This window comes from Vidua chalybeata, chromosome 2 (assembly GCF_026979565.1).
Source record: "Vidua chalybeata isolate OUT-0048 chromosome 2, bVidCha1 merged haplotype, whole genome shotgun sequence".
Taxonomy (NCBI): Eukaryota; Metazoa; Chordata; class Aves; order Passeriformes; family Viduidae; genus Vidua; species Vidua chalybeata.
The window spans coordinates 47,473,691-47,500,828 of NC_071531.1; positions in this window are offsets into that span (position 1 = coordinate 47,473,691).

Below are 27,138 nucleotides of genomic sequence, written 5' to 3' on the forward strand. Positions count from 1 at the left end.
GGAATCAGTTGATCTTACCTTGTTTGTCCCCAAGTACAAATGACATTGTGTGGGTTTTTCTTGTTACTCCCAGCAGCCCTCATTTTTGCAGCACTCACTTCACTTAAGAACAGCTCATGTGAAGGCATCTGATCTCATCAACAGGAATGTGGGCTAAGAGTAGTGCTAGATTTGTGAAGGCAAATTTTCCCTGTTTTCCTCAATACCTGCAAGTCTTTTTATCACAAGGGCACAGTCACCCAATTAAATGCCCCAGATGATTGTTTTGTCACAGCTGCATGCAACAGCTAAAACTCTTCCTGCCATGATTCTCAAATGGCCAATTTAAAGCCCTTTTCCAACATGCAGTATTACCTGTGAAATCAGTAATGGTAACAAAAAACCATTTTAGTCCTTGGTAGCCAGTTCAAATCCAGAATATGAATCTTGTAAGGCTGGGTTTATGAAGTGATGGAAGGAGGTGGGGACACACTGATCTCAGTGGAAAGGTGTGGGGGGGGGCAGTGGATGTTACTTGGCAGTCATTCCAAGTATTTCAATGGTCTCAACTGGCAGCCCCAGAAGTAAAACAATGATCTCCTCAATGCTGGTAATGTTAGTCCTGAGTAAAAACACGCCAGCAGGGTGATGTGAGGAAGCACATGCTGTTTGCTTTATGCTGTAACTCTGCAAAGCTTGTTCTAGCTGCAAATGCATTCCTTCTGTGAATCCTGGAGAGGATAAAAGAAAACCAGCAGAGCAGCTAAGTGAAAGCCTCCTCCCTTTCAGCCTGCATTAAGACATAAGTGGAGTTCACTTTAAATAGGTTGACCTACATGCAAATCAGTAATGCACAAGGTAATCATATAATGCAAGGCATGGAAATAGAACAACAAAAATGGTTTTGGATCCAATATTTCATTTGAATCTAAATTAATCTTGGTGATCTTTTAGTACACAATACACCAAGAAAGGCAAAGAGTATATTAAATTACCTATAGACAGTCCACAGTCATAAATTGTTTAGAAGAAAGCACTCCTTATGGCACTTCCACTTTTTATTTCTTCACTGACTCCATTAAGATATAAAAAAAATAGAATACAAATGTTTTAGTCTGACAGTGAAATCTTTGATGACATTTAATTAAATAAAAAGGGACACAAGCCAAGGGAAATATTACAGCATAATATCGCAACAAATTAGTCCTGGATTTAACATTACTTTGACATGAGAGAGAAATACATCAGGGGAAGAATTTTTCCAAAGTACCTTTTCACTTTTAATTTAAATTTAGGGTGCCTAAACCTACTCCTAAGGAAACTCCTGTGGACATGGATCTTGCCTTGAACTTCGAGTTAACCAGGATCAGATGCCTATCAGTAGCACTATTCTGCTTTGAAAGTTTGCAAGATTTAACCTTTTGTCCATATTTAGTTAAAACAATTCTTTAAATTTATTTTATTTTCAAGATTGAATCAAAATGGCACTGCAAATATAATCAAGAACAAACGTGCTTCATAGTAGTTGTCATCTACTCCTATTTTTTGTTCAAAACTTGCATAGGTATCAATGTTATATATGATATGAATTGTGTATGGCCCTTTCTGAGAAATGTGTAATTTCTAACTGTGCATGGTTAGCTGTACAAGAAACACATTTCATGTTTTTATTTGATTTACCTCTTCTGCTTGTCTATTTGTTCCTGTACTGACTCATAAATTTTTTAACAGGAACAATTAAGAGTAATAGGTGAGTATGTGTATCTACATATGTCTATATATACATGCAGTATATGGACTCACTGAGACTATTTTGGCTGCTGGACAACTTTCTCTGTTATTAATCAGGCATTACATTGATTTCAATTGCATTCTTATTCTAGAAGGATATTCTGGAAGGATAATTCACAGATAAACATCAGGCTTGTATTCACAGAAAGGCAAAATGGCTTTATTGACTACAATAAGTTATCAAAATGTAACAGAGGCACAACTATGTGCCTGAACTGTGATTATATTTCTCATATTCTAAGGACTATTTCTATGTGCTTACCCTTTTTCATGAGAGTGAACGCATTCTAGAGACAGCCCTGTTGATAGATATGTTTAATTTTACTTTCCTCTGTAGTTTTAAACCTATTTAAATGAGTAATGATGGAAACTATCTAAAACCCGCTGTTGTAAACGAGATTACTGATACTGACCTGTGCAGGGGGAAAATTTGCCAGCTGTGAGGAAAGTGTGAAGAGTAGAAGGAGAGGAAAGACCCCATTGTAACTGCACGGTGCCACTATAATGTTGAAGAATTGTCCATGTCTCATGATGGCAAGGTGGCCAGGTGGTTACACAGACTCTTTCCACCTCCCTTTCCTCTTCCTGATCCGTGTTGCAGCAAACAGCTGTCAGCGTAGCCAAATCACTCCTGGTTACAGTCTTGGGCTTCAGGCTGCCCTTGAGCAGGTGTGTACATCTCATTTTAAAAGGGCCTTAATGACACTGATTTTTACCCTGACTTTACACAGTTAAGTTCTGAAATATGCAAGAATCATGAACATTTGGCATTTATGCATAACCAAGCTTTATGGACCAGAAGTACCCTGCAGAAACTATTTTAATTTCAGCATGATAACATTAAAACTCCTATGTGGTCTGTAGAGAATAATTTAGGTTAGGAAACATTTCCTTAATATTGATGTCTACATCCAACCTCTCCATTTTAGCCTCCTTTTATTGTCAACAAGGAAACATTCCCAGACAACGATTCTGCTGATCTATTTTAGATATAATTATTTTAAGGCAAGATGAAAGTTAGATGAGGTTGATCCCACTTTTAGTTTTCCAGTTTAGCAAAAAGTGGGGTTTTTTTTCCAACTAAAACTGGTCAGTCTTTCCTTCATTTCACTTTTGTTTGTTTCCATTTACTTACTACTACAATACTCAGATTGTGATTAGTGCCATACAGACACACAAGAAATGGCCTTATTTACCCAAAAGGTTGCAATTTATTTAAATAAATGAGCAGACAATAGTTCATACATTGTCTTTTATATGCTGGTGTGAACTGGAGTTGGTGCAGTACTAGAGAGAGCAAAACAGCATTAAAATGATTTATCACAAGTTAGTATTGTATAAAACCTCTTGATTTATCATCCAAGTACTTCATTTCAAGAACAAATAACTTCTTGCACAACCACTGGCTTCAAGTCCTAGGAATGTGTACGTACATGATGAGATAAAAGGAATTATTATGGTATTAACTGTAGGAAATAAAGATCAAAGGTTACCATCATGACTCTTCCTGAACCAAATGCATGCTTTGCTTCACAGAGATACCTCAACTGTCCTGAAAATGTCATGAACAATACTTAAGATTATATTTATACTGACATTGTTTTCTCTTTCATAGTTCTGTACAAACTTAAGTAAAATAGTTTCGTCCAACAAGTGCCTAAAATTTTCAATATTCTCCATGTAGTTTGTGGCTGATTCCTTCTTTCAATCCCACTATCAAGTTTGCATGTATTTTCTTCAAAGCTGTGTATTTAGTCTTTCCTGGTGACATTTTGGTAAAAGCAGAGAGGTCTGGAGGTGAAACAAAACTGTTCAAAAAGTTCTTTTACTGTTGTTTTTACATTGAAGCATCATTATGCCTTTCTGATATGCAACAAAAATTATGTAAGTAGAACTGGGGTCATAGGAACCCAACAATAATAAAAAGAAACCCCCTCCATTTTTTTTCTGGTTCATGAGAAAAATCTTTATGTATGTTTCAGAATGAATGTACCTGGCCAATACTAAATAAAGTACTTTAAATAAGCTTGACAATAAAAACTTCTAAATGAATACTATTTTTTCCCTTGTAAGTGGTCTTTTCTCTCTTAAACAGCTATATAAAATTATTGTTTTGAATCTGCCCACAGATAATTCATAAACTCAATGACCACTGTTCAAGGGAATTGTCCTTTCTTCTCAGCCAGACAGCCTGAAAAAAGTGAATAATTTCTGCAAATTCCATAATTTGCAGGCATACAAACTTTTCAATCTTTTTAAAAAGGAAGTGTGGTGGCTAAGGATTACATTGGTTGGAACAGAAAACTTTTAGAAAGCACCATTTTCAGTGTTTGGTGACAAATGCCCCACTGAGGCTCTGGGCACTGAGGCTGTTCCAGTTTTTCCTCACTTTTGCCCCATTGCAACCAATCTTTTCTTAAAGTTCAAGCATATAGAAGAAAATAGGTTTTTATTGTCTACTTGCAGCTGTTGGCAAATAGTTATTATTTTTCATTTTAAATAATGCCTTTGTGGTTTTGGGGGGCTATAAGGAAAAGTGTAGCCTGCTGCCTGCATCCTAGGCATTAGTCCAGAATTACTGACACAAGAGTCCTTAGAGAGTTCAAAACTTGGGCATCAGTCCCACAGAGCAAGGCTACAGAAAGGAATGTATGTACTGTATGTTGCTGAAATATGCAGATAGGTGCCAAATAGCTTCCTGAAACAAAATCCAGAAAAGACACATGTGGATATGGTGGGAAGAAGAAAATGTTAAAAAAAAAAAAAAAAGGGAAATAACCCAAATCACAAACATTACCTCTTTGTAACATCAAAGTCACTGTCTCAACTTTTGTTTCTTTTTGCATTCATTATTGTTTCCAGACACCCATTATTAGTATCTGTTCTTCTACAAAGAGTCTTTCCAAACTATTGTGATCTGTACACTCTGTCACCTCTGCATATTTTCCTCAGGTGGAATCTACCTGGGAAGGTGAAGTGACACTGACAAGTCTTAGGCTTCCTGATGTGTGGTGTAGCACACAACAGCACAAAGCACAGTGATAGCCTTCTTCACCAGTGATGCAGGTGTTCAGTGCTCAGGGTCCCATGTCCAGACAGCACAGAACATGTCTCAGACTCTGGAAAGAAAGTTTCATTGACCTAAATGTTACACAAAGAGTTAGTTCTCCATAGATAAAGGAATAGAAAACAAAGAAATAATCTCAAATATATTACAGCTCAATTTTCAAAAATTCCTTTTATTCTTTCTCCCAACTCCCTGCTCCACAGGAAAGTGATTATTCTTTGAGGTGTTAGGAAAGAAGAAAAACAGGTAGAGAACTCTGACTTGTCTAGCTGAGAGAGAAAGCACATCTCTCCTCTTGAATAGGAAGGCAAAGGGAAAAACAGAGGATTTTTTTTTGATTATTGGGAAAATAAAACAAAGCAGTGTAGTTGAAATGAAGTACTCCTTACACAGATAAGAGAATAGCTCAGGAGGAGGAAAGCTATTTCAACCTTAGGGCCTTTGTCCTGGGACAAGAGATCAGCTATCACATTCCTTACTCATCAAATGCTTTGAATTCATTTGAATCATTAAAACTTTCAAATTTTGCTTGATCAAAACAGATTCTTGTTGTTTATTTATTTATTAATTTTCCATGTCAGATCGTTTGGTTATTTTGAGGAAGGAAATGCACTTTTTTCTCTCACATACAAAAGCTTTCATACAGACAGTCATATGGTGGAGGTTTTCCTCACTATTTATACACTTTCTTTTCTTTATACATACCCTTTCACTCTTCTTCTTTCTGTTTCCTTTCTGTAAGAGGAAAGAAACATTCAAATATAAAGAAATATGAAAATTGCTGAAATAGGTTTTTTTAAAAAAAACCTTTCAATATTACTTCTCATTTAATTTTGTTAGTGGAATTTTCTTGCCATTTACAGATGATAGCTGTAACTCAAGAAATTTTTAAATTTCTCAATGTAAGTTGAAACCAGTGCGATGCAATGACATAAAAATATCATCAAGAATAATCGATAGAATTTACACCTCCAAGAAGCATATGCTCTGTCATTGACACATAGTTCCCTACATCACAGCACTGATAGAAGCAGGTGGGAAGCTGAGTTGACCATTGTGTACCTGGTTGAACATTTGCCATGTTGTAGATTGTTTTTTTCTTTTGATGCAGTGTAACTAATGCAAAAGATTACTTTTGGTCCATCCCATTGTGTCCACAAAGTTGTTTTCTGAAGAGAGCTGTATCATATAGTAAGCAAAATTTACATTCAAGTGTGTGCTTGAGGGAACTCAAATTCATTGCTTTTCCAGAGTAGACTGGATAAAAAATAAATCCAGTTGTCAAGTTATTTCAAACAAATTCTTACTCACACCAAAGGTTTCTATGCTCCTAGAAATTAAAAACATTGTGTCCATGCAACTGATTATAATTTTTTTCCAGTTACACTCTACATCATAAAATTAGAAAATCATAGACATATTTGAGTTTCTAGATAGGTATGGCAAGCTAGACTTCAGAACATGTTGATGAAGGCTTATTTTAGTCTCTAAATGTACAATCAGTTATACATGTTTGACAGTAAATGCTCCAAGAGGATCCTCCACTTTGCTAGGATTAGCCAAGTGCTTAAATTTGTGTATGTGTTTAGCACTTGCAGGATCAGAGCTGAATTTCTGCTGCTGAAAGGCATGTGGAAAGAAGGATCTTGGTCTAGTCACTCAGGGGTTCTCAGTAAAAAAAAAGCCACCTTCACTGGGCAATTCTTTCCACTACTCTTAGTCATTGGTCTTACAAAGGCATGATCTGCCCTTTGGAGATGTCTATCACTTCCCTTTGCAGCCATAAAGAGCCTAAAAAAATCCAGCTAAGACTTGATTCCTTATTTTGGTTGACATGAATCCTATCCTCTGCCCCTGTTGTTTTAAATGTTTAACAGTTACTGTGATTGCATTATCTTTATTGCTTACCCAGCTCGTTAAGACAGCTGATGGTTGAGGAGGTAAACACCTGCTCATTAAAATGCTGTGTTTCCATGGATATGGTATGTCAAATACATGTTCAAATACATGTTGCATGCTACTGGTTCCTCTTGAATCGCTGATTCAAGGCATCCAGTGTTATATGCTGCCCTGGATTTTATTCAATTTCTCTTAAGAAATTTGTGGGCAATGTATAAGTGTTAAGAACATGCCCGTGTCATTCTTTGTAAGGCTATATCATGAACAAATGTTTAGTATATGTTTAGTATAATTTAAAGACATACTTGCTTTATAAAAATGACTTTATTTGACTATGTATATTAAATAAATGCATGGCTTTTTGCCTATTTATCTGGAAAAAAGAGCCTTTGGCTATCTGCTTATTCAAAATATGGTAAAACATTGTCTTCTTTTGATTGTCTCCTGACATGCAAATTAGATTTAAACCAACAGAGAGATAACACTCTTACCACTGGAAGAATGATGTGCTATATCAAAGTGAACTTTGCATATACATTGTATGCTTAGGAGTGTACTGAAATGTGTGCTGCAAAGGTGGCAAATGAATACAACCAAGCAGTTTAGGGGAGTCAGACATCATACTATGCACAACTTGAAACAGTAAATACAAACACTCAAGAATGCTTACAATATGTTTCACAAAAAAGAAAACCAACCCAAAACAAAACAAAAAACAAACAACAAAAAACAAAAACAAACTCATCAAACAAAAAATCCACAAAAAAAAAAAAACAAAAAAAAAACCCAAAAAAAACCAACCAAACCAAACAAACAAACAAACCAAACCAAAAAAAACCAAACCCCAGTTTCTATTGCATTTCTAAACAGAAGTTAATTGAAGCACTCACGTGGTGTCCCTGCCATGGTGTCCTGGTGGAAGTCTTGGAACTAGATGGTCTTTAAGGTCCCTTTCAACTGAAACCATAAAGGATCCTAAGGTATATGTTGTACAGGGGATTAGATACAGACAGGCAACAAGTAGTTCTGGGCTCATGCCAGTGCTGAAAACAACCTGCTCTGTGGTCTCAGACAAGCTATCTTCTGTGACCTATTTTTATTCTCTCCTCTTAGTAAAATGGGTATAATTTATCTTTGCCTATTTCTGTAGGGTAATTCTGCAGGGTCAGAATGTTGTTTGAGTGCTAAAAGGCAAAGTAAGCCACTTACACAGTGCTCAGTTTTGAAGATGGACATGTTTATGTCTAGGGCAGGTATAAAGGTGTGAGGGAGGCTGGACAATAAGGATACTGTAAAACTGCTTCTTTTGATTTTCTGTTCTGAAATACAGTCCAAGGCTTTTTTTTTTTTTTCTTCTTTTTTTTTTTTTTCTTTTCTTCTTCTGGCTATACAATCAAACATAAAACATGACTCTGCCATCTATCAGTATAAAATATTTCTGTCCAGTGGAAATCCTGATGCTTTCTAGCTGATGAAGCATCTTGCCAAGGGCTGTTGGGTAGGTGAAGAGGACTTCCTGCTCTGGTGTGCTGCACTGCTAGGCTTGATGCTAGCATATTCTGATACCTGGGTTGAATTCACTATGGCTAAATTAAGACTCAGGAAGTTTTTCCTCAGGGTTATAAAGTTCTGGTTGGAATACATCCCAGCATCTGCAAGGTAAGAATCTTCCCTGTTTGCTGCTGGCTTTGCCTTGCTAGAGCTGCCTTTGTGGCCTCTACAATCTTCATATTTCAAGATTCTTCAGTGCACATTCCCACTGTAGCTATGAGTTATTGGGTTCTTTTTTGAAGAAAAATAATTTATAACAGGCATTAGACAATGTTAACATCTTATTTTTATCTGGTGCTAAAAGGGAGGCCATTAAGCAAGGACTTCTTTTCTCTGTTGTCCTAAGGATCATTTGTGTATAAGGGGGATTGTGTGCATAGTTGTGAACAGGCACAGACCAAGGCAGATCACTTCATCCAAAGATTATCTTCTAAACCTGACAATGAATCCAAACAAACTGGAGGTCATCAACTGAGGAAAAAAAAAGCCAAGGCTAGTTAGGAGTTATCTGGTTTTAGAAAGAGGGTTATTTCTAAGTGAATATTCTTTATGAGTAAAGAGAACTATGTCATACACAGTTTAAAAGATATGACTAAGAAAAAGTGAAAAAGAGAAGAAGGGTTTCCTTTGCTTAATTAAAAGAGGGAATATTTTTTACCCCAAATTTAATAATTAAAAGGCAGATTAGATTTCTGTATGAAAACACAGCGAAGAGCAATCTCTGTCATTTTACCATCAGGTAAACTTGCTGAGGTCAGCTCCTGGCCAAAGTGTATGTCTGACCTCAGCAAGTTTACCTTGTGGTAAAACTAACAGGCTTTGATCTTTACTTTGTTTTCACCTCAGGATAGCTCCTGCTTGTTAGTTACCTGAAGGTAAAAATCACACCTTCTTTTATCACCAAAGCTAAGTCTATGAGGCAAACAGATTGGAAATAAGAAGAAATGAGAGCTGATATATGGCATATAGACATCAAAGGAGGGGATGCAGGGCTTATTTTGTTTCCTTGGGAGGAAGAAGGAAATTTAGAAATACCATAACAGACAGAATATATTGCAGAAATTGTAAGTATGATTAAATAACACATTCAACTACTTCATAGTAGTGTTTTAGACAAAACAAAACAAAACAAAACAAAACAAAACAAAACAAAACCAAGAAAAAAAGGAAAAAAAAAAACAAACAAGCAAAGAGGAGAAATGAGGTTGGAAAGCAAGGAAATGAAGCATAATGATGTGGAGCTAACCAATGCAGAGACAAACATTCTTTGGTGGGACTTAAAAAATAAGACTCTTTAAGGAAAAACATAAGATGGGCTGCATTTGGAAGTGCCCTGGATGGTGAAGCAAGCATGAGCAAAGAGCCCATGACTGTGTTAGGATAGCAAGATGGGACTACACCACACCAGGGGTGGACTGATTTTGACCATGGGAAATGCAGTGGAATGTGGTCATGAACCAAGCTCAGAGGGGAGCAGGAGATGGTAGCACAGGACATTGAGGACTACTTTCTCCTGATAAGTTTTGTAAACTGAGTTTTTTCACTGAGAAGGAGGCCAAAAAATACTCAAGAAAGGGAAGACTTCATCAAAAGACTCAGTGATGGAACCTAAGGAAGGCAGGAATTTAGAAGAAAGAGCATGTGGGGACCCACTGCTTAGTCTTGCTCTTCTTTTAGCTATGAAACATGCACTCAAAAATGTTTGCCATTTAGTATCTGGAGAATTGCTATAATTTCTCTGGTGGTCCAAATTGCTGTAACTATTTAAATACTGTCATAAATAATTGAGGTTTGTCTAGTTTTGGGGTTTGGGGTTTTTTTTGGTTGGTTGGTTCCTCTGATTTAATCGAGATCATACTTCTGTGGGCCCTAATTTAGTCAGGTTATATATTTCAGAGCAAACAGCTTGCTTTGCCTAAGTACTTCTGTGAACTGAACACTCTGCCCTGAGGCAAGCAAATCCAAAGCCAAAGAGGGATGCACCCTTCATATTCCACTAATTGATTGAAGGGGCAAATGATCTATAGGAAAAGTTGCATCATTAACTTAATTGAGGGCAAAGCCTAATTAGAGGGGAAATGAAGTAGACAGAGCCAGAGACACAGCAGGCCTTCATGTGAGATGTCAACAAACAGACATTGTAACTAAAACCAGACAGAAACCGAAGCACTTCATTTACATCTTTAATTTCAATGTGAAAACATTTACAGTGATTGTGATGTGTTTGTGAGATTGCAGAGGAATGCAAAAATTTTAAAGAGTTAAGCTGAAATCAACAGGTATTAGAGTTGCAGAGAAAGATCAACTGACTAAAGTTCCTTTAAAAAATCTTGAGCAACTGACTGAAGTTCCTTATGACTACGTTTGTTCTTCTCTAGTATATTTGAACTCTACATTCCTGAGGAAATCCAACGAGAACTGCACCAGGAATTTTACAGTAGTGAGTAAATAAACCAAGTAAATTGTGGTGGACCATATTGCTTCAGTTTGAGTCTACAGAATTCCTGAATGAAGAGATAAAATGTCACTTTTGTACATTTGTTCTTTAAATGGTTACTCTGTGCAGTTACTTTTCTGGCATTTCCTTGCTTGTGCAAAGAGGCTTCACACCTCAGAATCACAAGATCCTGAGCTGTAAACTGGTGATGTTAAATTCTAGAGGCTTGTTAAGTATTTTAAACATTAGTTTACTATCTGAACTAAAACAGGTGTCAGAGGTCTTTTCAAGACCTTTTCCACTGTGTTTTGGGGGCATTTTTTGGCATGCAGCTCCTTTTTTGCCCACTGCAGGAATACAAACAAAACCTTTTCATGAAAAAAAGCACTTAAGTGAAATGAGGAATGCAAGCAGACATGTTTTGGCTACAGTGCATGTCTTTAAAGTATATAAGCATTATTACACAACTCAACTGCATTCATATGGGTATCAAGCATTCTTTCAAAAGCTGGGCCTTGAGCTTGCTCAGAGATATGCACCAAATTTTTGTGAATATATGTAATTAAATAGAGTGTAAATATGTTAATAAATGGAAAGGGTAAATTAATTTCATTGTGACAACCAAGGCTCCACAGAGCCAGAAAAATCATCACACACTAATTAACCAAAACATTTTTATGTCCTCTTTTGTATTCTAAGGAAAATTATCAAAAGTTTGCAGCTTCATAAACCTCACATTTTGTTAATCAGTGTAATTACTTACCAAACAACAGACTCATCCACTTGTTTATGGCAACTGGACATTAAATAGATGCTTCTGTATCTGTATTTTATTCTTCATATTTTTTGTCTTCTCTAGCCAACACAACCACCCTCATGTCCCATCTCCTTCTATGCAAATCAGCACTCAGCCTGGAAACGTTGTCCTGGATCTGCTGTTGCAGCTCTGAAACAAGAAAACTCCCAACGGCTTCTTGGAGGATTTTATTACTGTTGGATCACTGTGTCATTCTCAAATGAATTTGAGTTTATTCTTAAGACAAGTGAGAGCCCCTGATCCAACCCAGATGGCTCTCTTGTAGTTCCAAATCTCCCATTCAAAGCTTGAAAACACTTTAAGCTTTATGCAGAAGACAGGAAGAGGCTCCACTGAGTACAGTATTGGTTATTATGCATGTTGTGTGACAAGGTGCACTAAATGCACCTACAGTTAGCCTAAAAAATGCATAATGTGCCATTCACAAGGCTAAAGACCTTCAGGGCAAATCTCCCTTTAGTTCCCTTAAACTACATTAGCGCCAAGCTCATTTTGGTGGAAGATGGAATTTATAAAATGATGGGTTTCAAGATAGCAAAAATTACAACGGTCTACAAGTCACTGGAGCAGTCTTTCCTATTTCAGCTTTGTAGTAAAGTTTACTGTAAATGACATAATAAGAGGAAATCCTGTTTGGATCATTCTGGAGTACAATAGTTGAATGTTAACACATTTATTATCACCTGTCATATCCCTGTGAATGCATCATTGTGAATATGCATTTGGATCTAGGACAGCATCATTAGTCATTGTTCCAAAAAAACCCACAGTAGTTAATTATTTGTCTTAACATATTGCATTTCAATTATCCTCCTCATTAAATCAATTATGAAACAATGTGAGTATCCTAATTGAGCTACTAAGAACGAGAACATTGTTGCAAAATAGAAATGGAAAGATACTACCAAATGCCATCCTGATTTTCAAGTACATACAGTGTACATTCATACAGCTTGGGAATTAAATTAGGAAACCTTTCCAGCGTGTATTAGTTGGGGTTTGGCAATATGCTGCCTTTGTCATGTGGCTTTTTCACAAGCTGTACTTGTGAGCTCTACTCATACACATATGAGCTCTACTCATATGTGCTTGTGCTATAGACTGTAAGCATATCTTACGATGTAGAGTTTTTAATATTTCCCAATGAAATATGGAAAACAATGGCAGCTATTGAAACCCTTATGCTTTTGAAAACATGGTATCTGTATATTTAGCTTGTTTTCTCAGGAGTGGCATTCACTGAAGCAGATATTGACTTGTGTACATCTGAATTTATCTGCACCAGGCTCCCCTTATAGTAAGCAGGCAGGAACAAGCAGTTTTAAGATGTAGTTCATCTGACTTATTTTAGATACCTGCTTTGGGATAAGATGAATCATACCTTAGAAGTACCTATTGTTTTTCCATTGACCCAAAAGGGAGACCAGGACTTTTAGGTGTCAGGATAAGGATGTCTGCACTTCAGTAATTTAAATTTCAGCCTAAGACCCATCAGCCTCGTGTATAACACAGTACAGGCAACGTGAACTTGAAAGCTCAAAGGGAACAATGAAGAGATGAAGGCCTTTAATTTTTTACACCTGCAGCATCATAGAAGTTGTGAGGCTATACCAAGGACTAAATTGTAAGGGTTGTGGGACATAGTCTAGCAAAGTGATACAGGAGATACCCTGCAAATACAGTGCAAACTGTTCTATAGATGGAAATAGTCTCATACAATAATGAATAAATTTGTGGAAAATATGGTCCTTCCAAATGCTAATAATTTCTGTTAATATTTTCTGTTTCTTTTAAAGTTTGTTTTGCTTTGACAAGATCCCCATAAAATGAACGTATTTCAACTGCTGTTATTGGTCTTTCTGTAGTAAAATTCTTCTGTGATCTCTTACTGCAGTAGTAATTTCATCAAGTACATGAAATTACTCTAACCATTTTGAAGTCTGAAATTTAATGTCAGCTGATTTAACTGATTTAATGTATCCTGATTTAACTTCAATAGTTTTGCAAAATGTTTTCTTATGCTCCTTACTTTTTCAGAAAAGAAAAATATATTATTTAGGGAATATTTTGTTTTGCCATCTCTAGCACTTTTTTTTTTTTTTTTTTTTGAGGTAAAAACACTGTAAGGATGATTCACTTCAGCAGCGAATCTGTCCCACCTTCAGTACTAACTTGAGCAATTTTTGCTTCTTTTTCAAGCATGTTCCCCACAGACCGGTCTCTGTTTTGAGAAGTGCCTGAAATCTTGTCTCAACAGTGCCCAGAGCAGCTATCTGGTCTGATTGACTCTTGTTGTCTTAATAGGGCCAACTCCACCAGCTTAGACTTGATAGCCTTCTCCTCCGGCAGAAACAAATAGTCCCATGCAAAATGTAGAACTGCACAGTATGGAGCAGCCCATTTATTTTTAGCTTTCTTTTTCACATCAGGGTACATAGCAGCATGGCAAATATCTTGATCTTTAGAAGTGAAAATCTCATTCTGAGTATTGCCCTCCAGTGAATGAGAACTGATTCCATAATCTTTTTCTGCATAGCTGTTATTGGTAGATTCCTTTCTCTTCTGCCCGACAAGATGCAACAGAAAGATCTATATAATTTTTTACCATTTGCAGTTTCCAGAATAAAATTAGGCACGTTACATATTTTGTTAGTTTTGTGGGTTTTTTTTCTCAACAAAATTTTAAAATAAGTAGAGGGGGAAAAAAAATCTAAAAAATAATGTTTCCTTTCATAGAATCCATAATCAATGTTAATTTAAATGTATATTTTCTATGCATCTATTGTAAATTCCATCTTCCAAGTTTTCTATAAAAACGAACATTTGTCAACAATTACCACTTGGTGCAACATAGCACTTCTTTAAAAATATTTGGAGATACCTACTGTGCACTAACTATGGGCAAATGTTGATTGCTAATAGCTTTTATTATATGTGGTCTTGTTAGTGGTGAAAACATTATGAACTTTAAGAATAATTTCATGCTAAATCACAACTCATTTTATTTTTAACAGGATTGTAAATAGTTACATTAAACTTGCAAAACAAAACTCTAAATCCAGGAAGGAATAAACCATGTAGAATTAATTGACTTGGGAATGGTTTCTTTTCCTTACTCTCTGCACACACTAAAATTCAGCTTACTGTGCATTTAAAATGTTGATTACAATTACAGGACATAGATTGCTAATTAGGAACTAAATGTCACTTTACACAAAGGATTGAAATCCTCCTTTTACATAAAATATGCAAACTAATATTTTGTGTAAATAAATCTGGAGTTTTGTGGACACAGTAGGAAAACAAATTTGTCTGATTTGCCAGATTTACCAAATGGTCAGATTACTTTTGCATTGAGGAGGTACAGACTCTTTGTGAGTTTCTCGCAGACAAAGGCACGGTGATCCTCAACGCACTGACAACAACAGAGCCAGTTGCTGCTGTCTTCAGCGCGAGGAGGTTTCAGCCCAGAAGGCAGAAACATTGGCTAATGTGAAGGAATAGGGGCAGCCTTGTTAGCGGGGCTCTTTCCCAGGAAGTCAGGAGCTGATCAGCTCTACGCTCAGCAGGAGATGTCAACAAAGTCTATAGAAATTATGATGGGCGTTTCAGATTACATGAAGAAATTGTGACTTTCTCAGAAAGGTCATATGTAAAACATTCTCCTTAAATACATTCTCCTCAAATTAGATCAGCAGTTTACACAATATAATTTATTTTAGACATTGCTTCTTAACAAATAACTGAAAAAAATCTGTAAAAGATGATTTAGAAAGAAAACAGAAGTCAAAGCAACGGGAAAAAAAAAAAAGAAAATAATAAGAACTTAAACAACTTAAAATCACAAAAAAAGTAACGGCAAAGTCCTGCTCCTCTTTCTGCTGGGAGAAAAGTTAGTGGGGATATTATAGTGGTGGCAATAGGCACAGCATTATTTGCAACACTTCTTTGTGGCAAAGAACGGAGGCGGGGGGGGTGTGGGGGTGTGGGGGTTAGGAAAAAAAAAGCAATCAAACCCTCCTGCTGCCTGAGGCATGCTCCTGAGCAAAACCCAGCTCTTTAGGCTTGGGTCAGGGAAGACAGGATTTGGCTCAACAGGATGCATGAGTGGATTAACATGACAAATTAACTGTTAATCCGAGTAGTAGCCAACTATTAATAAACTCCTCATGAACACTACCTTAGCGATTTGAACTCTCAGCTCCTGGGGTGTTTTGAGTTTGGAGGGTGAATATGAACTAGTCCCCTGTCAGAGGCACACGTAGTGGTCATCTAGGTGAATAAATAGAGATAAATCCATCCCACAGCTTTCATAAAGGTGCTGCATTCTGTAAGAACATGGACACGGTATGTCAGACTTTGGATCAGAAAGAAAGAAGCTATTTTGGCAGGGGAAATGAGTTGGAGGGAAGTGCTCACAGCCTGCCACTTTATCCATGTTGGCATAATAGCCACTAGCTATTAATGTTTTTCCTCTTTTCCTAGATTTTTTTAAAGCCCCACAAACAATTACCCTATTATTTGTTAGCAACTGGTTATCAAATCAGTAAAAAGTATTTTTAATATAATTGGAATATTTCCTTTACCTCTTTAGAAATGTGAATTAGTCTGACAATTCCCTGAATCCACCTCTATTTCAGTTGTTTGCAAGTTTGGGTTTGCTTTTCTTGCAGTCAGTGGAAAATCTCCATGAATATAACTAGAGAAAAAAGGATTTCAAACACATTAATTTAAGTGCAAGTTTTCCAATTTATATCACTATGAGGAGAAAAAAGATTCTACTTTATTTATATCACTATGAGGAGAAAAAAGATAATACTTCAACAAAAGTTTTAGTTCCAAGGGATTATTTAATTTAAATAATTTAATTTTAATTTAAATGAAAAAGAACAACAGGTTTGTGACTCTAGTGCCAAGAAAAACAGTTACCTTGCACATAATTACACAAGTAAATCTACTTGTGCCTTTACTGAGTGCTTGGCTCTATCAGTTTAATGAGAATTTTATTCTGAGTGATGACTGCTGGACTAGGTCCTCCATCTCTAATGACTGAATGTCTCACATATGTTTCAGTCTTACAGCTAGTTTTCATCCCTGCATCTCTATATATTTACATTAGCAAGCTTTTATTGCCCAGTAAAAAAGTATGCCAAATTTTGCCTGAACACATAAAGTAGAAAATACTGCAGAGAAATACGTAGCCAGTATTATGATAAGGAGTTTTTCATTTGTACAGTAAACTATTTTTTCAATTATGCTTTTAACAATGTATGCTTCTTAAGGGAAGGCCTTTGCCCATTTTTTAAATTCAAAAGGATTCAAGAATTGCATTGTTCTCTAATTTGAAGCATTTGTTTTGTTTCCCATGATGTAGGAAACCTTGGTGATTGATAGCAATTAAACAATTCTAACTTAAGTTTTAAAAGATAAAAGAAAACAAAAGAAAAGATAAAAATGAAAGAAAGAGGATGACTTTTGAAAAAAGAAGCAACCAAACAAAAAAATCCAAAAACCAAAAAACCCACACCCAAACCAAAAACCCAAACTCAACAGGGTTGCAAGAGAAGAACAAGAGTAAAAGTTCATTTCAACATTTTGATTTATAGGGAAAGGCTCAGCAGCTTACATAAAACCAAAAGGGGAAGTAGTTGAACATTGGGTCAAATCTCCATTCACATGTTTTGCAATAAAAGGCTGACTGTAGCCTTTGAGCCTTGCTTCCAGTCACAGACAATGGCAATTGCAGAGCAAGACTAATAACGGGATTTAGCATAAATCCACCACGGGAAGTGAACAGTTGTACTGGCAAATAATTAGCCATGGAAGTTTTTATGGCAACATCAGGATGCTCTCTGTGCTTTAAAGCATTGTCTACAATTGTGATCAGGAAAGAAAACAAACTCACTTCTCCTTCCTTGTATAAGACTTTTACCTATAGATAATTTTTTACAATATTTTAGTAATTTTCTCCTATTCTAATTTAGTAACAGTAGTCTAAGTATTGAATTTGCATTTGAAGGTTTTTAAAAAATGTTCTTTTCTTTTTTTCTTCTTTTTTCCCTCACTGATGCTTTTTATTGCAGGGTAAATTGTGTTTATTTTGCATGGCTAACAATTGGGTTCAAAGCAACACTTTGATCTTGAACCCCTGCCAGATTCCAAGAGCTGAAAGCCCCCCTGTGCAGTAAAGTAGACCTGTACTCACAAAGCCTGGCTAATTTGCAAAGGAATGTCAAAATTACTGGCACAGCTGACTACTGTGGTGCAGTAGAGTCTATAGTCTTTCTAATGAATGGAGACCGGCTTTTCTCCATGTATTTACTTGTCACTTGTTAGAAAATTAATTTTGCATTCTCTAGACAATGAATTTCTGTTATTGTATTGAAACAAACATTGTACTAAAACAAACAATTTCTGTCATTGTATTAAAATTAGTCATAAAATTTAAAAAACAGCTACTGTGAAATCTTTACTTTTCATAAGAGATAATCTTCTGGTAGCCAATACAATTTGATCCAAAGAAAGCAGTTTATCAGTTCCTTTGCATTTTACTAAAAATGCAAAGAATTCAAAGAATTTTAGCTGGGGAAGAATATGCAGGTTCTATGTAAGTGCTCTGAATACATTTCTATACCTTTTGTTGTCATTCGTTCTGCCTAGTGAGAGTGGTATTCCTTCTCTTAGAAGTGAGATACATTAATGAAACTGAACAAAACTCCATCTCATTTCCATTGTCTTTGTGTATCTACTTCCTAGACACTGGACAAAAAAAAAAAAAAAAAAACCCTAAAAAAACTCAAAAAACAAACAAGCAACCCCCCCCCCCCCAATTCAAACCAACCCAAAACCAAATTAAAAGCAAAAATTTAACAACCTCCCCATAAAACAAAGTCACCAACCACAACCACCTGTGAGGTGGCTGTTTCCTTGGTATATTCACACAGAATTCAAAAACTGGATGCTGAATCACAATGGAACTTGAGAAACAGATGTTCAGAACTGCACAGTGGTTGTCTATAAACCTGGATCTGGCTCTGTAGAGGTCAAGGAAAGTGCAAGGTACCTCGAACCTCCTAAAGACTGCAAATCATGACTGCAGTGATCAGCTGGATGCTCAGCCTGCACCATGGGATACATGAAAGAAAGAAAATACCTACAAAGCTTCCATGCTTTTTGGGGTTTAGACTGCTCAGCTGCTAATGAAAGTGTAGTGTATTCCTGTATAGGGTTTTTTTTCTTCCTTTTTTTTTTTTTTTTATGCGTGTAAATAAGCAAGATTCACAAACGGATGGAGATAGGAAATAGTATTGGCTATAATGCCACAAGTAAGGAGCTGAGGCACAGAAAAATTACCAACAGGATTTTCAGAACGTTTAAAGCAGCATGACTTTATTGACTGTGCTGCATTAACATCAAATGTGGTTTGACCCTCAGTTATTTCTTCAAAGACTGGAAGCAGAACAGGAACCAAACCCAGGTCAATACTCAAGCCACAAAACCATAATTACTCTCCTTATTTCTTTTCTATATTTAGGAGGGAAAAAAAAATAGTGACACATGTGCCTGTAGGGTGACCTGTCATGCTGCTAAGTGTCTACTTATGCAACTTCAGTCCCTCTCATTTTAACTAACTCTAATTTTGAATGCTGTCTTTGGCATTCTGCCTTGGACTTCTCACAAGGCTTTTTTGTGGTATTTTTTCTTTATTTTCTTCCTCTTTTGAGAAGGGAGATAGTAAATGTGAATAATTATTTCTCCATAAAGAATAGAGCTTTTGTAGTCACATTTGGCATCAATGGGATTTCTCACTTTAAAAAAGTTTAGATTAAACTCATGCTATTTATACGACGAAAATCCCTAAGAATCCAAGCGAATCATTCATTTGAGTTTCCAGCAAGAAGTAATATTTTTTAATGTTCTGTTTATGGAACTTGTTTTCTGTGTTGTTTTGTTTGCATTCTTGGAGAATTATGCTATGAACAATAAAATTAGCCATTCCATTTTTTGGATGATTCATACAAGATATGTAGAACAATCTGGGAATTGAATAAAATAATTTTGAAAAAGATAAATTTGTCTAAGAATAGTTACAGAAATATAATATCCATTCAAGGGGAATGTGAAGAGTGTAAAAGTTCCAGAATGCAGTGTATACTATGTCTGGATACTTAGAGAAGAAAAGAACAGAGGGAAGTAATTCAAGGAATAGAGAATATGATCAGATTTTGAATTCAAAATTCACCCACAAGAAGCTTGTATCACAAGCAGTAAGTGGATCAATAACACTATAGCTTCTCTGCCATGTTTTATGGCTAGCAGTGTCTGTGAAGACTGAAGTGCATCTTTCTTCTATTAACTGCAATTATAAAAGCATGTTTTCCTCAGCATGTGAGATTTATATCTATAAATTCAGAGTTATATTTACCTGCAAAATAAAATAACAATAGCAATAAAAATAACAATAATATCTTAGTGTGCATTTGCAACCGAACACTACAAAGTCAGCAGAATTATCTTGGAAAATGCATCAATGTCAAGAAAGAGCCAATCTATTTGCTAAAAAAATAGTTGCTGACAGTACCTTGGGTATGTAGAAGAGTATATTTAGACAGTCTCAGTTTTCCCAAGATGAGTCTGCTTGGTGGTTTCACAGAATATTCTGATTAGGAAGGGATCCACAAGGATCACCAAGTCCATATTTTAAGTAAAGGACCCATGCAGGGACTGAGCTCATAACCTTGGTGCTATTATCACCATGTTCTGACCAATTGCTAGGAATTGGCATTGAGCCCTGAATTACATGAAGAAGGAAAATTAGTTAAAAATTTTAAAGAAATGGTGCTGAAAATAAAACCATGTAATTGGCAAAACCAGGAGGCAGAGATAAACAGAAAATTGCTGCTTTTCTCTTGAAACTGTCAGATTCATTCCATTTGTCATACACTTTATTTGATATTTATTAGCAATTTCATGGTCTGGTCTTACACAAAAACTTAGTTTAGAAACTCATCAAGTGAATTTTGAGAAAACAGATGAGCACTATGAAAACATTCCACCCTGAAAATTTACTTAGTCCTGAAAAAGAGGACTGAATATTAGTGAATAAACTTTTTTCTGAAATATTAAACTCAGCAGCAAAGAAAACATCTTTGAGATGATTGATAGCAAATAAGCATTTCTGTAAACTAAGAAGCTCTATAATCTAACTGATTATATGCATTTTAAAACTAAAGACTGACTGTAAATTGGAAGCATCAGGATCATCCTTATACTCTGAGGCCACCTGATATGTAAGAGCCCGCAACTATATTACCTAACTCTCTTATTCTTTAAAACTCAGTCCCTCACCTGTTGGGAGTTGCTAATTCTCCAACCAGGCCCAGAAGCTGTTGGAGGATTCTGTCACAGGAAAAAATATGACAGGAGCAGTTCTAGCAAAGCCACAGTATGGCCGACAGCAGTTCCAAGCCCACAGGTACTTTAATTAATCAGTATAAAATGCAGTATTAGAGCTCAGTGCTCTTAACTATCACTACCACACCAGTTGTTACTTCCACACACCCCGATGGTTTCTACAAGGAGTGATTGGGTTGGGTGTAAGAGTAACCTAAACTATGTGATTATGTTTGCATGGTGAAGACCATGCAGCACTGAGCTTGTCCCAGGCACAGTGAGCAGAAATTAAATGCTGTAGCTTCTATTTCTGTGGAAAGAGTAGGGGGGGACCGGAGGAGTACAAAACTAAAGGTACGTATACAAATATCTATCTATCTATCTATCTATCTATCTATCTATCTATCTATCTATCTATCTACCTATCTATCTATTATAAATAGAAACACAGTTTATGCAAATCCCACATTTTTAAAGGGTAAGGAAAACAAATCATAGGGAAAGTAAAGACTAAGGCTTATATTTCAGCTAATATATTCCTTTGTCTCTGAATTGGTTCCCTTGAGACACTGTTCTGTAGGTTAATAATCCTCACTATTAGAAAGTGTTTTCCTGATATTTCACCTAATTATACCCATCCAAAATCTCTTCCTCAAACCCCCTCCTCATTTTATCTCTTTGGTATCCTCTAAATAAGTCTTTTCTTTCAGCTTGATCTTTCAGCTAAACAAGCCTTTTCAGCTCAGTAGCTGGCTATGTAATACCCCACATAACTGTAATCCAAATCTGCAAATTGCTGAGCAGCTCCAAATTTCCTTAATTTATAAAAGGCAGTGAAGATACTTACCTTCTCACAACTTAATGCTCACAATTAATAAAAATATAAGCATTTAAAATAAATAAAATATTCAGCCTTTCTGAGTGTGTAAAATATCTAAATACATAAACTGGTTCCTTTCCAGCACTCTCTTGTTCCATGAAAGAACAAAATTACAGTTTTGGTAATAATTATTATAAAATATTTCCTTTCAGGAAAGTCTGTATCTACAATGTGCATGTTCTCGGAAGAATATAGTTTACTCTGATAATTTTCTGGGAAGATAGAACCTTTAATTTTAAATGTTCAAAAATAAATCTTTCACTAACACTTACAGGACCAATTATGTGTGGGTGAATGCCACAATTCCTGGGATAGATTCTTACATATGCCAGCTTCCACAAATTAAAGACTCCTACTTTAGCAATACACTGAGCTGCAGTATCTTGGAAAAAAGTCACTATAATTTTCTTAGACGTTGTTCAGCCAGCACTAAAGCCCTTTTCTCCTGTTTCTATTATACTTCCTGTACTAGAGAATAAAGCTGTCCCCAGTGAAGATCTTAAGGTACATTGCTTTTCCATTGTTTTTAGACATCTAAAAGAGAAAAGAATGCAAACTCTATTCTTCTGGGATGTTGGGACGCAGTCACTTAGTGCCTTAAAAAGATAAACCATATGTTTTGAAAGAAAAACCCAATAGCTAAAAATAAAGGTGCATGTGCATAAATGTACATTAAACTTCTTAGATTTCTTCTCCTCTTTAGACTTTTGGCAAACTAGACAAGAGAACTGCTTCTCATGTCAACCAGAATACCTTCTGGAGTTTTCTGCTCAAGAGCTGTAAGTGAAGGCAGTGTTTGCTATAAAATTAGTATTCACATGATCAAGGGCGTAGAAAATGTTTCCAAGATTGTCATTAATTCCAGACAAAAGATGAGAAGCCTCTAAAGTTTTTAGGAGTCTGACAGTGGCAAAGTTGAAAGACCTTTCATATGCCTCTGACCTCTACCAGATAGATCCCTAACCACTCAGGAACTTGGAAACACTTGGTGTAAATACATGACCAACTCAGTGGTGTATTGTGTTCTGTGTGTTCAGGACTGACAGAAAAAGTGGAACACTCAGGTAAAAGAGTCTGCTGCCAATGACACAAAATAATTGAGGACAGTCAAAGCTGACTGAGTAGAAATGTAGCAGGATCACAGGGTAATAGGGTTTCTCAGGAACAAAACAATCAGGTGAAATTCAATCTGAGTAAGCAGAAAGAAACATAGGAGAAGAAAAATAAGCCTAACTAAATATACACTTCCAACTACATATTATCACCCAGGAAGACACTGGAGTCATTACAGACAGATTTAACAAATCTTTAAGTATTAACAGCTATAGAAATGCAATTTTAATGTTATAAAATACAAGAAATTTTTTTTTTTATTATATCCTTCTCCTATGTTATGAATCAACACCATAGTTCCATTTGGACATTTTTTTTCTGAATCTGGTCACCTGCCTCATAAACACCACAGCAAAAAATAGCAGCCAGAAAATTAAAATCAGTAAAATCAAAGAATAAAATTATTTTTGTTTCCTTGCCTTGCCTTGCCTTGCCTTGCCTTGCCTTGCCTCCCCATCCCTTCCCTTTTTATCTGTCCCCACAGGAAGACAAGAAGGCAAATGTGCAATTGAATACAACTGTTAAAAAAAGTTGTGGAGGACAGATGCTTGTCCTCTGACTCAGGAAATCCCTTAACTGCAGAAAGGGAATACTGTTACTGTATATTTTCTGTTTCCTTGTACTTCCTCACTCAAGCAACCTTTACTAGGCACTTGTTCCCATTGATTCCCAATTTGCATATAAGGGCTTCATTGCTCCAGGCCAGTGCCTGACTGTATATTTGAGCCAAGTGAGGGAAATATGGACCTTCTAGAAATTGTTGAAATGTTTGGCTAAGGATTGCATAGGCTGTCTCCAACACATACCCCATTATCACAAGACTGCCTTTCCAATGCTCTCTTCTTCCAAGCTGAGCAGATCCTGGACACCAGATCTGCAGGGAGTTGAAGGCCTTCTTTATTTTCCTTTACTAAGAGTGCTATTTCAGCTGAACACAGGCTCAGCCACTCAGTGGAAAGGATGTAACAAAGATGGATTTGAGTAGTGAGAAACAAAGATTAAAACTCTCTTCTTTATCCTGCACCCAGACTCAGCATCAATCTTCTACTGAATTCTCCTCTATCCTCCCCAGGTGTCACAGTCTCAGGGCAGAGGTGGGTATGGTCAGTACACAGCAGTTTTTCTCTTCTGCTCCTGGCCACTCACATATTTTCCTGCACCAGTGTGGGCTGTCCATGGGCTAGGGTGAATGAGGCACGTTCTTCTGTCATCTTGGAGCTCAGAGAAAGGCACGACTGGGTTGTCTGGTGAAGAAACTTTTGGGAGGTCACTAGATGGTCCCATCTACCAGTTACTGTTAAAGATATGATGTTAGACTAAACATACTTTAAATCTCAGTAAATAACCTTACTAATATGGATATGACATAGATACAGAACTCATTTTCTAAGACTATGTTTTGTTAGAAAACAGACTATATATATGATTGAAAGGAAAGAAAATTATGACCAAATCTTATCTATATCTATATCTATATCTATATCTATATCTATATCTATATCTATCATCTATATCTATATCAACAGATATATAAAGATATATATATCAAATTTATTATCTATAAATAAAATAGGATAATATTTTCAGATAAAACTCTTGCCCTAAAGACGATTGTCTCAACAAAGTTTTCATCAGACCAGCTTTATGAGTTTTTCTTCATCAAATAAGAAGCTGTTTTATCAACAGAGATAGAGATACAGGGAGAAAAGGTAACATGTCCTTTTGGAGCAAGTCTTCTGATCTGATTGCTGTACCATTTAAGCCACCTGTTATTTGATCCTTGACCTTGCCATGAGGAATTGTGTAGTAGTAGGTTGCAGACTCACATTGGCAAACATGCTGAAAGTGTAATCAGAGAGTGGTTGTTGATTAATTATGCATACTTCATGTCACTGAGATCTCTGAGCATATCAGAGGGCTGGAGACAGAAGGAGGTGTATTGTTTCTGATTTTCTCTACTACATAACATCCTCAGTTTGCACAAACAGAAGGGTCAATGCACCTTGCTGTTTTTAACAAAACTAACAGATTATATGCTTATAGATGAAAAACTCAAAAATCTTATGTGAAATCAAACCAGTGAATTAGACACCCTAACATCTCCTGACTACCACCCATGGGTGGACAAGGTATTCTAAAGGTGAAGGAAAGAATGTATACATATATATATATATATATATATATATATATATATATATATATGAATATATATAATATCCTAGTTGTTCAAATAACTATTTAAGATAAAAGATCTGCAGCCAGGGGTGTTTGCACAGAGCTGTTTCTCAGGTACCCTGAGAAACTGAACTAGGAAGGTTTTTTGTGAGAGCATCATGCTCTCCTAAATCTGGTCTGTACTCCCAGGAATGTACAAGTCACGGGGCCAGAAGAGCAGCAGTTAAGGAAGAGCTTGGCTCTGGAATATCCCTTTTTTGGGGGAAACAAAATTTTAAGGAAGACCTGTGTTGTCGAGTTCCTCTTAATAAAAATGTTTTTTCTGTTTTATTTTACCTTAAATTTCTACTGGATATAAAACATAAAACCACCTATATATTAGAAAACCCAACCAAGAACACTACCCTGAACCATCATCTCACTGCCCTACATTGTGAAGCAGTGACTGGACCACAGAAATAGTTTCCTATAGACAGAACCCCTTTTGGTTATCTAGAATTAATTGAATTTGTAGACTAGTACTCTATTCAGCAGTATGTCATATTATATTTGCTTTGGTCTTTCCATTTCAATTTTTCAGACCCTCAACCGAGTTTTGTCCCCCATCTTTGCTTAAAAGAATCAGACATTGTGCACTGTGCTCACGTGCTGCCTACTAGGACACCACCAATTCTTCTGGAAACATGCAGACTTGAAGGTCTTAGCAATGGATTACTTCTCCAGAAAGTGCATTGTTAGATTTTTTTTTTTTTAACCATGAAACATAATTTGCAACTGTTGCTTCTCCTGGTGTGATTAAAGCTCCCCATATTTCTGCACAGAATTCTACCTGTCCTGGGTAACTTAAATAACACTGAGTTACTAGCAAATTTTGTTGTTTTCTTGGTTTCACTGAAAATGTGAGGGGGAGCAAGAGAAATGACCATAAAAAACTGGAGAGGACAAAGATGTTAAAAGTATATTGGAAAGCTTAAACCCTAATGGTTGAATGAAAACCTATGCTGATAGTTCACTAGAGATTTGGTATCTAAACTTTTGCCCCATTTTCTGAAACAGCTTTCTAAACGCAAATTGCTACTAATGCTAGTCCACCAGTTATTTAATATTTCAGCTCATTTGAAATACAGCTTAGTACTATATTATTGATCACTTTGTTCAGATAACTCCTTTTTTTCACATTTTAAAACCTGATAGTGCCTCATCATTATCAAAACGTATTAAAACAAAACACTCACCAGAAAGTGCAGGAAAAAGATAAAATTATCATTCAAATTGTATTTCTCTAATTATGATATCCTATTATAGACAGAAACATTTTTCCTTTTATATAAATACTATTTTATATCGTTTTCAATCTAGTCACCTCATGTTATCTTTTGCAGATAAATAGAAGTGGTTCACAAACAAAGAAGTAAAGAAAGAGCCTACAGCTCTTGCATTTCTTCAGCATCCCACTCTGAGTACCTGCTCCTAAAATATAGAGAAAAGCACAATTAAGTTTTTAAGGATGATTTTGAATATGCTAAGCCAAATGCTAAAGGTCTGCAAGTGATAAATAGACCTTTAATGCTTTACCTTCCATTATTATGAGAATCAGGATAGGTTGACAAAAGGTCTCATTAGAGAAAAATGGAAATTGCTTGGGGAGAAAAAAAAAAAAGAAAAATTGAAGAGGGAGGGGCAGGTGAGGGGACCAGTGGGGAAATACTGTAACAAAGGGGATGTGGAGACTGTGGGAGGAAGGATTAGGTGTTTAGGTGAAGCAGAAGGTAACAAAATGTGAAAAGATCACATGGCTAGGAAGATAGGGGGGAGAGATGGGGCAGACAATTCCATCCTCTGCACACACTTGTCTGCAGACTGAAACAGAGGTTAAGGTCCCAGGATGTCAGTGAATCTTTGGCAGAAACCACTGACCACAAGAAACAGCTCTCTGGCTGGTTTGTCTGGTCTTACCAATGCTCTCCAGCAGTGACTCACTGAGAAGTTGCTCTGGCCTGAAGCTGTTGGTTATTGGTCTCCCACAGCCAGAGCTG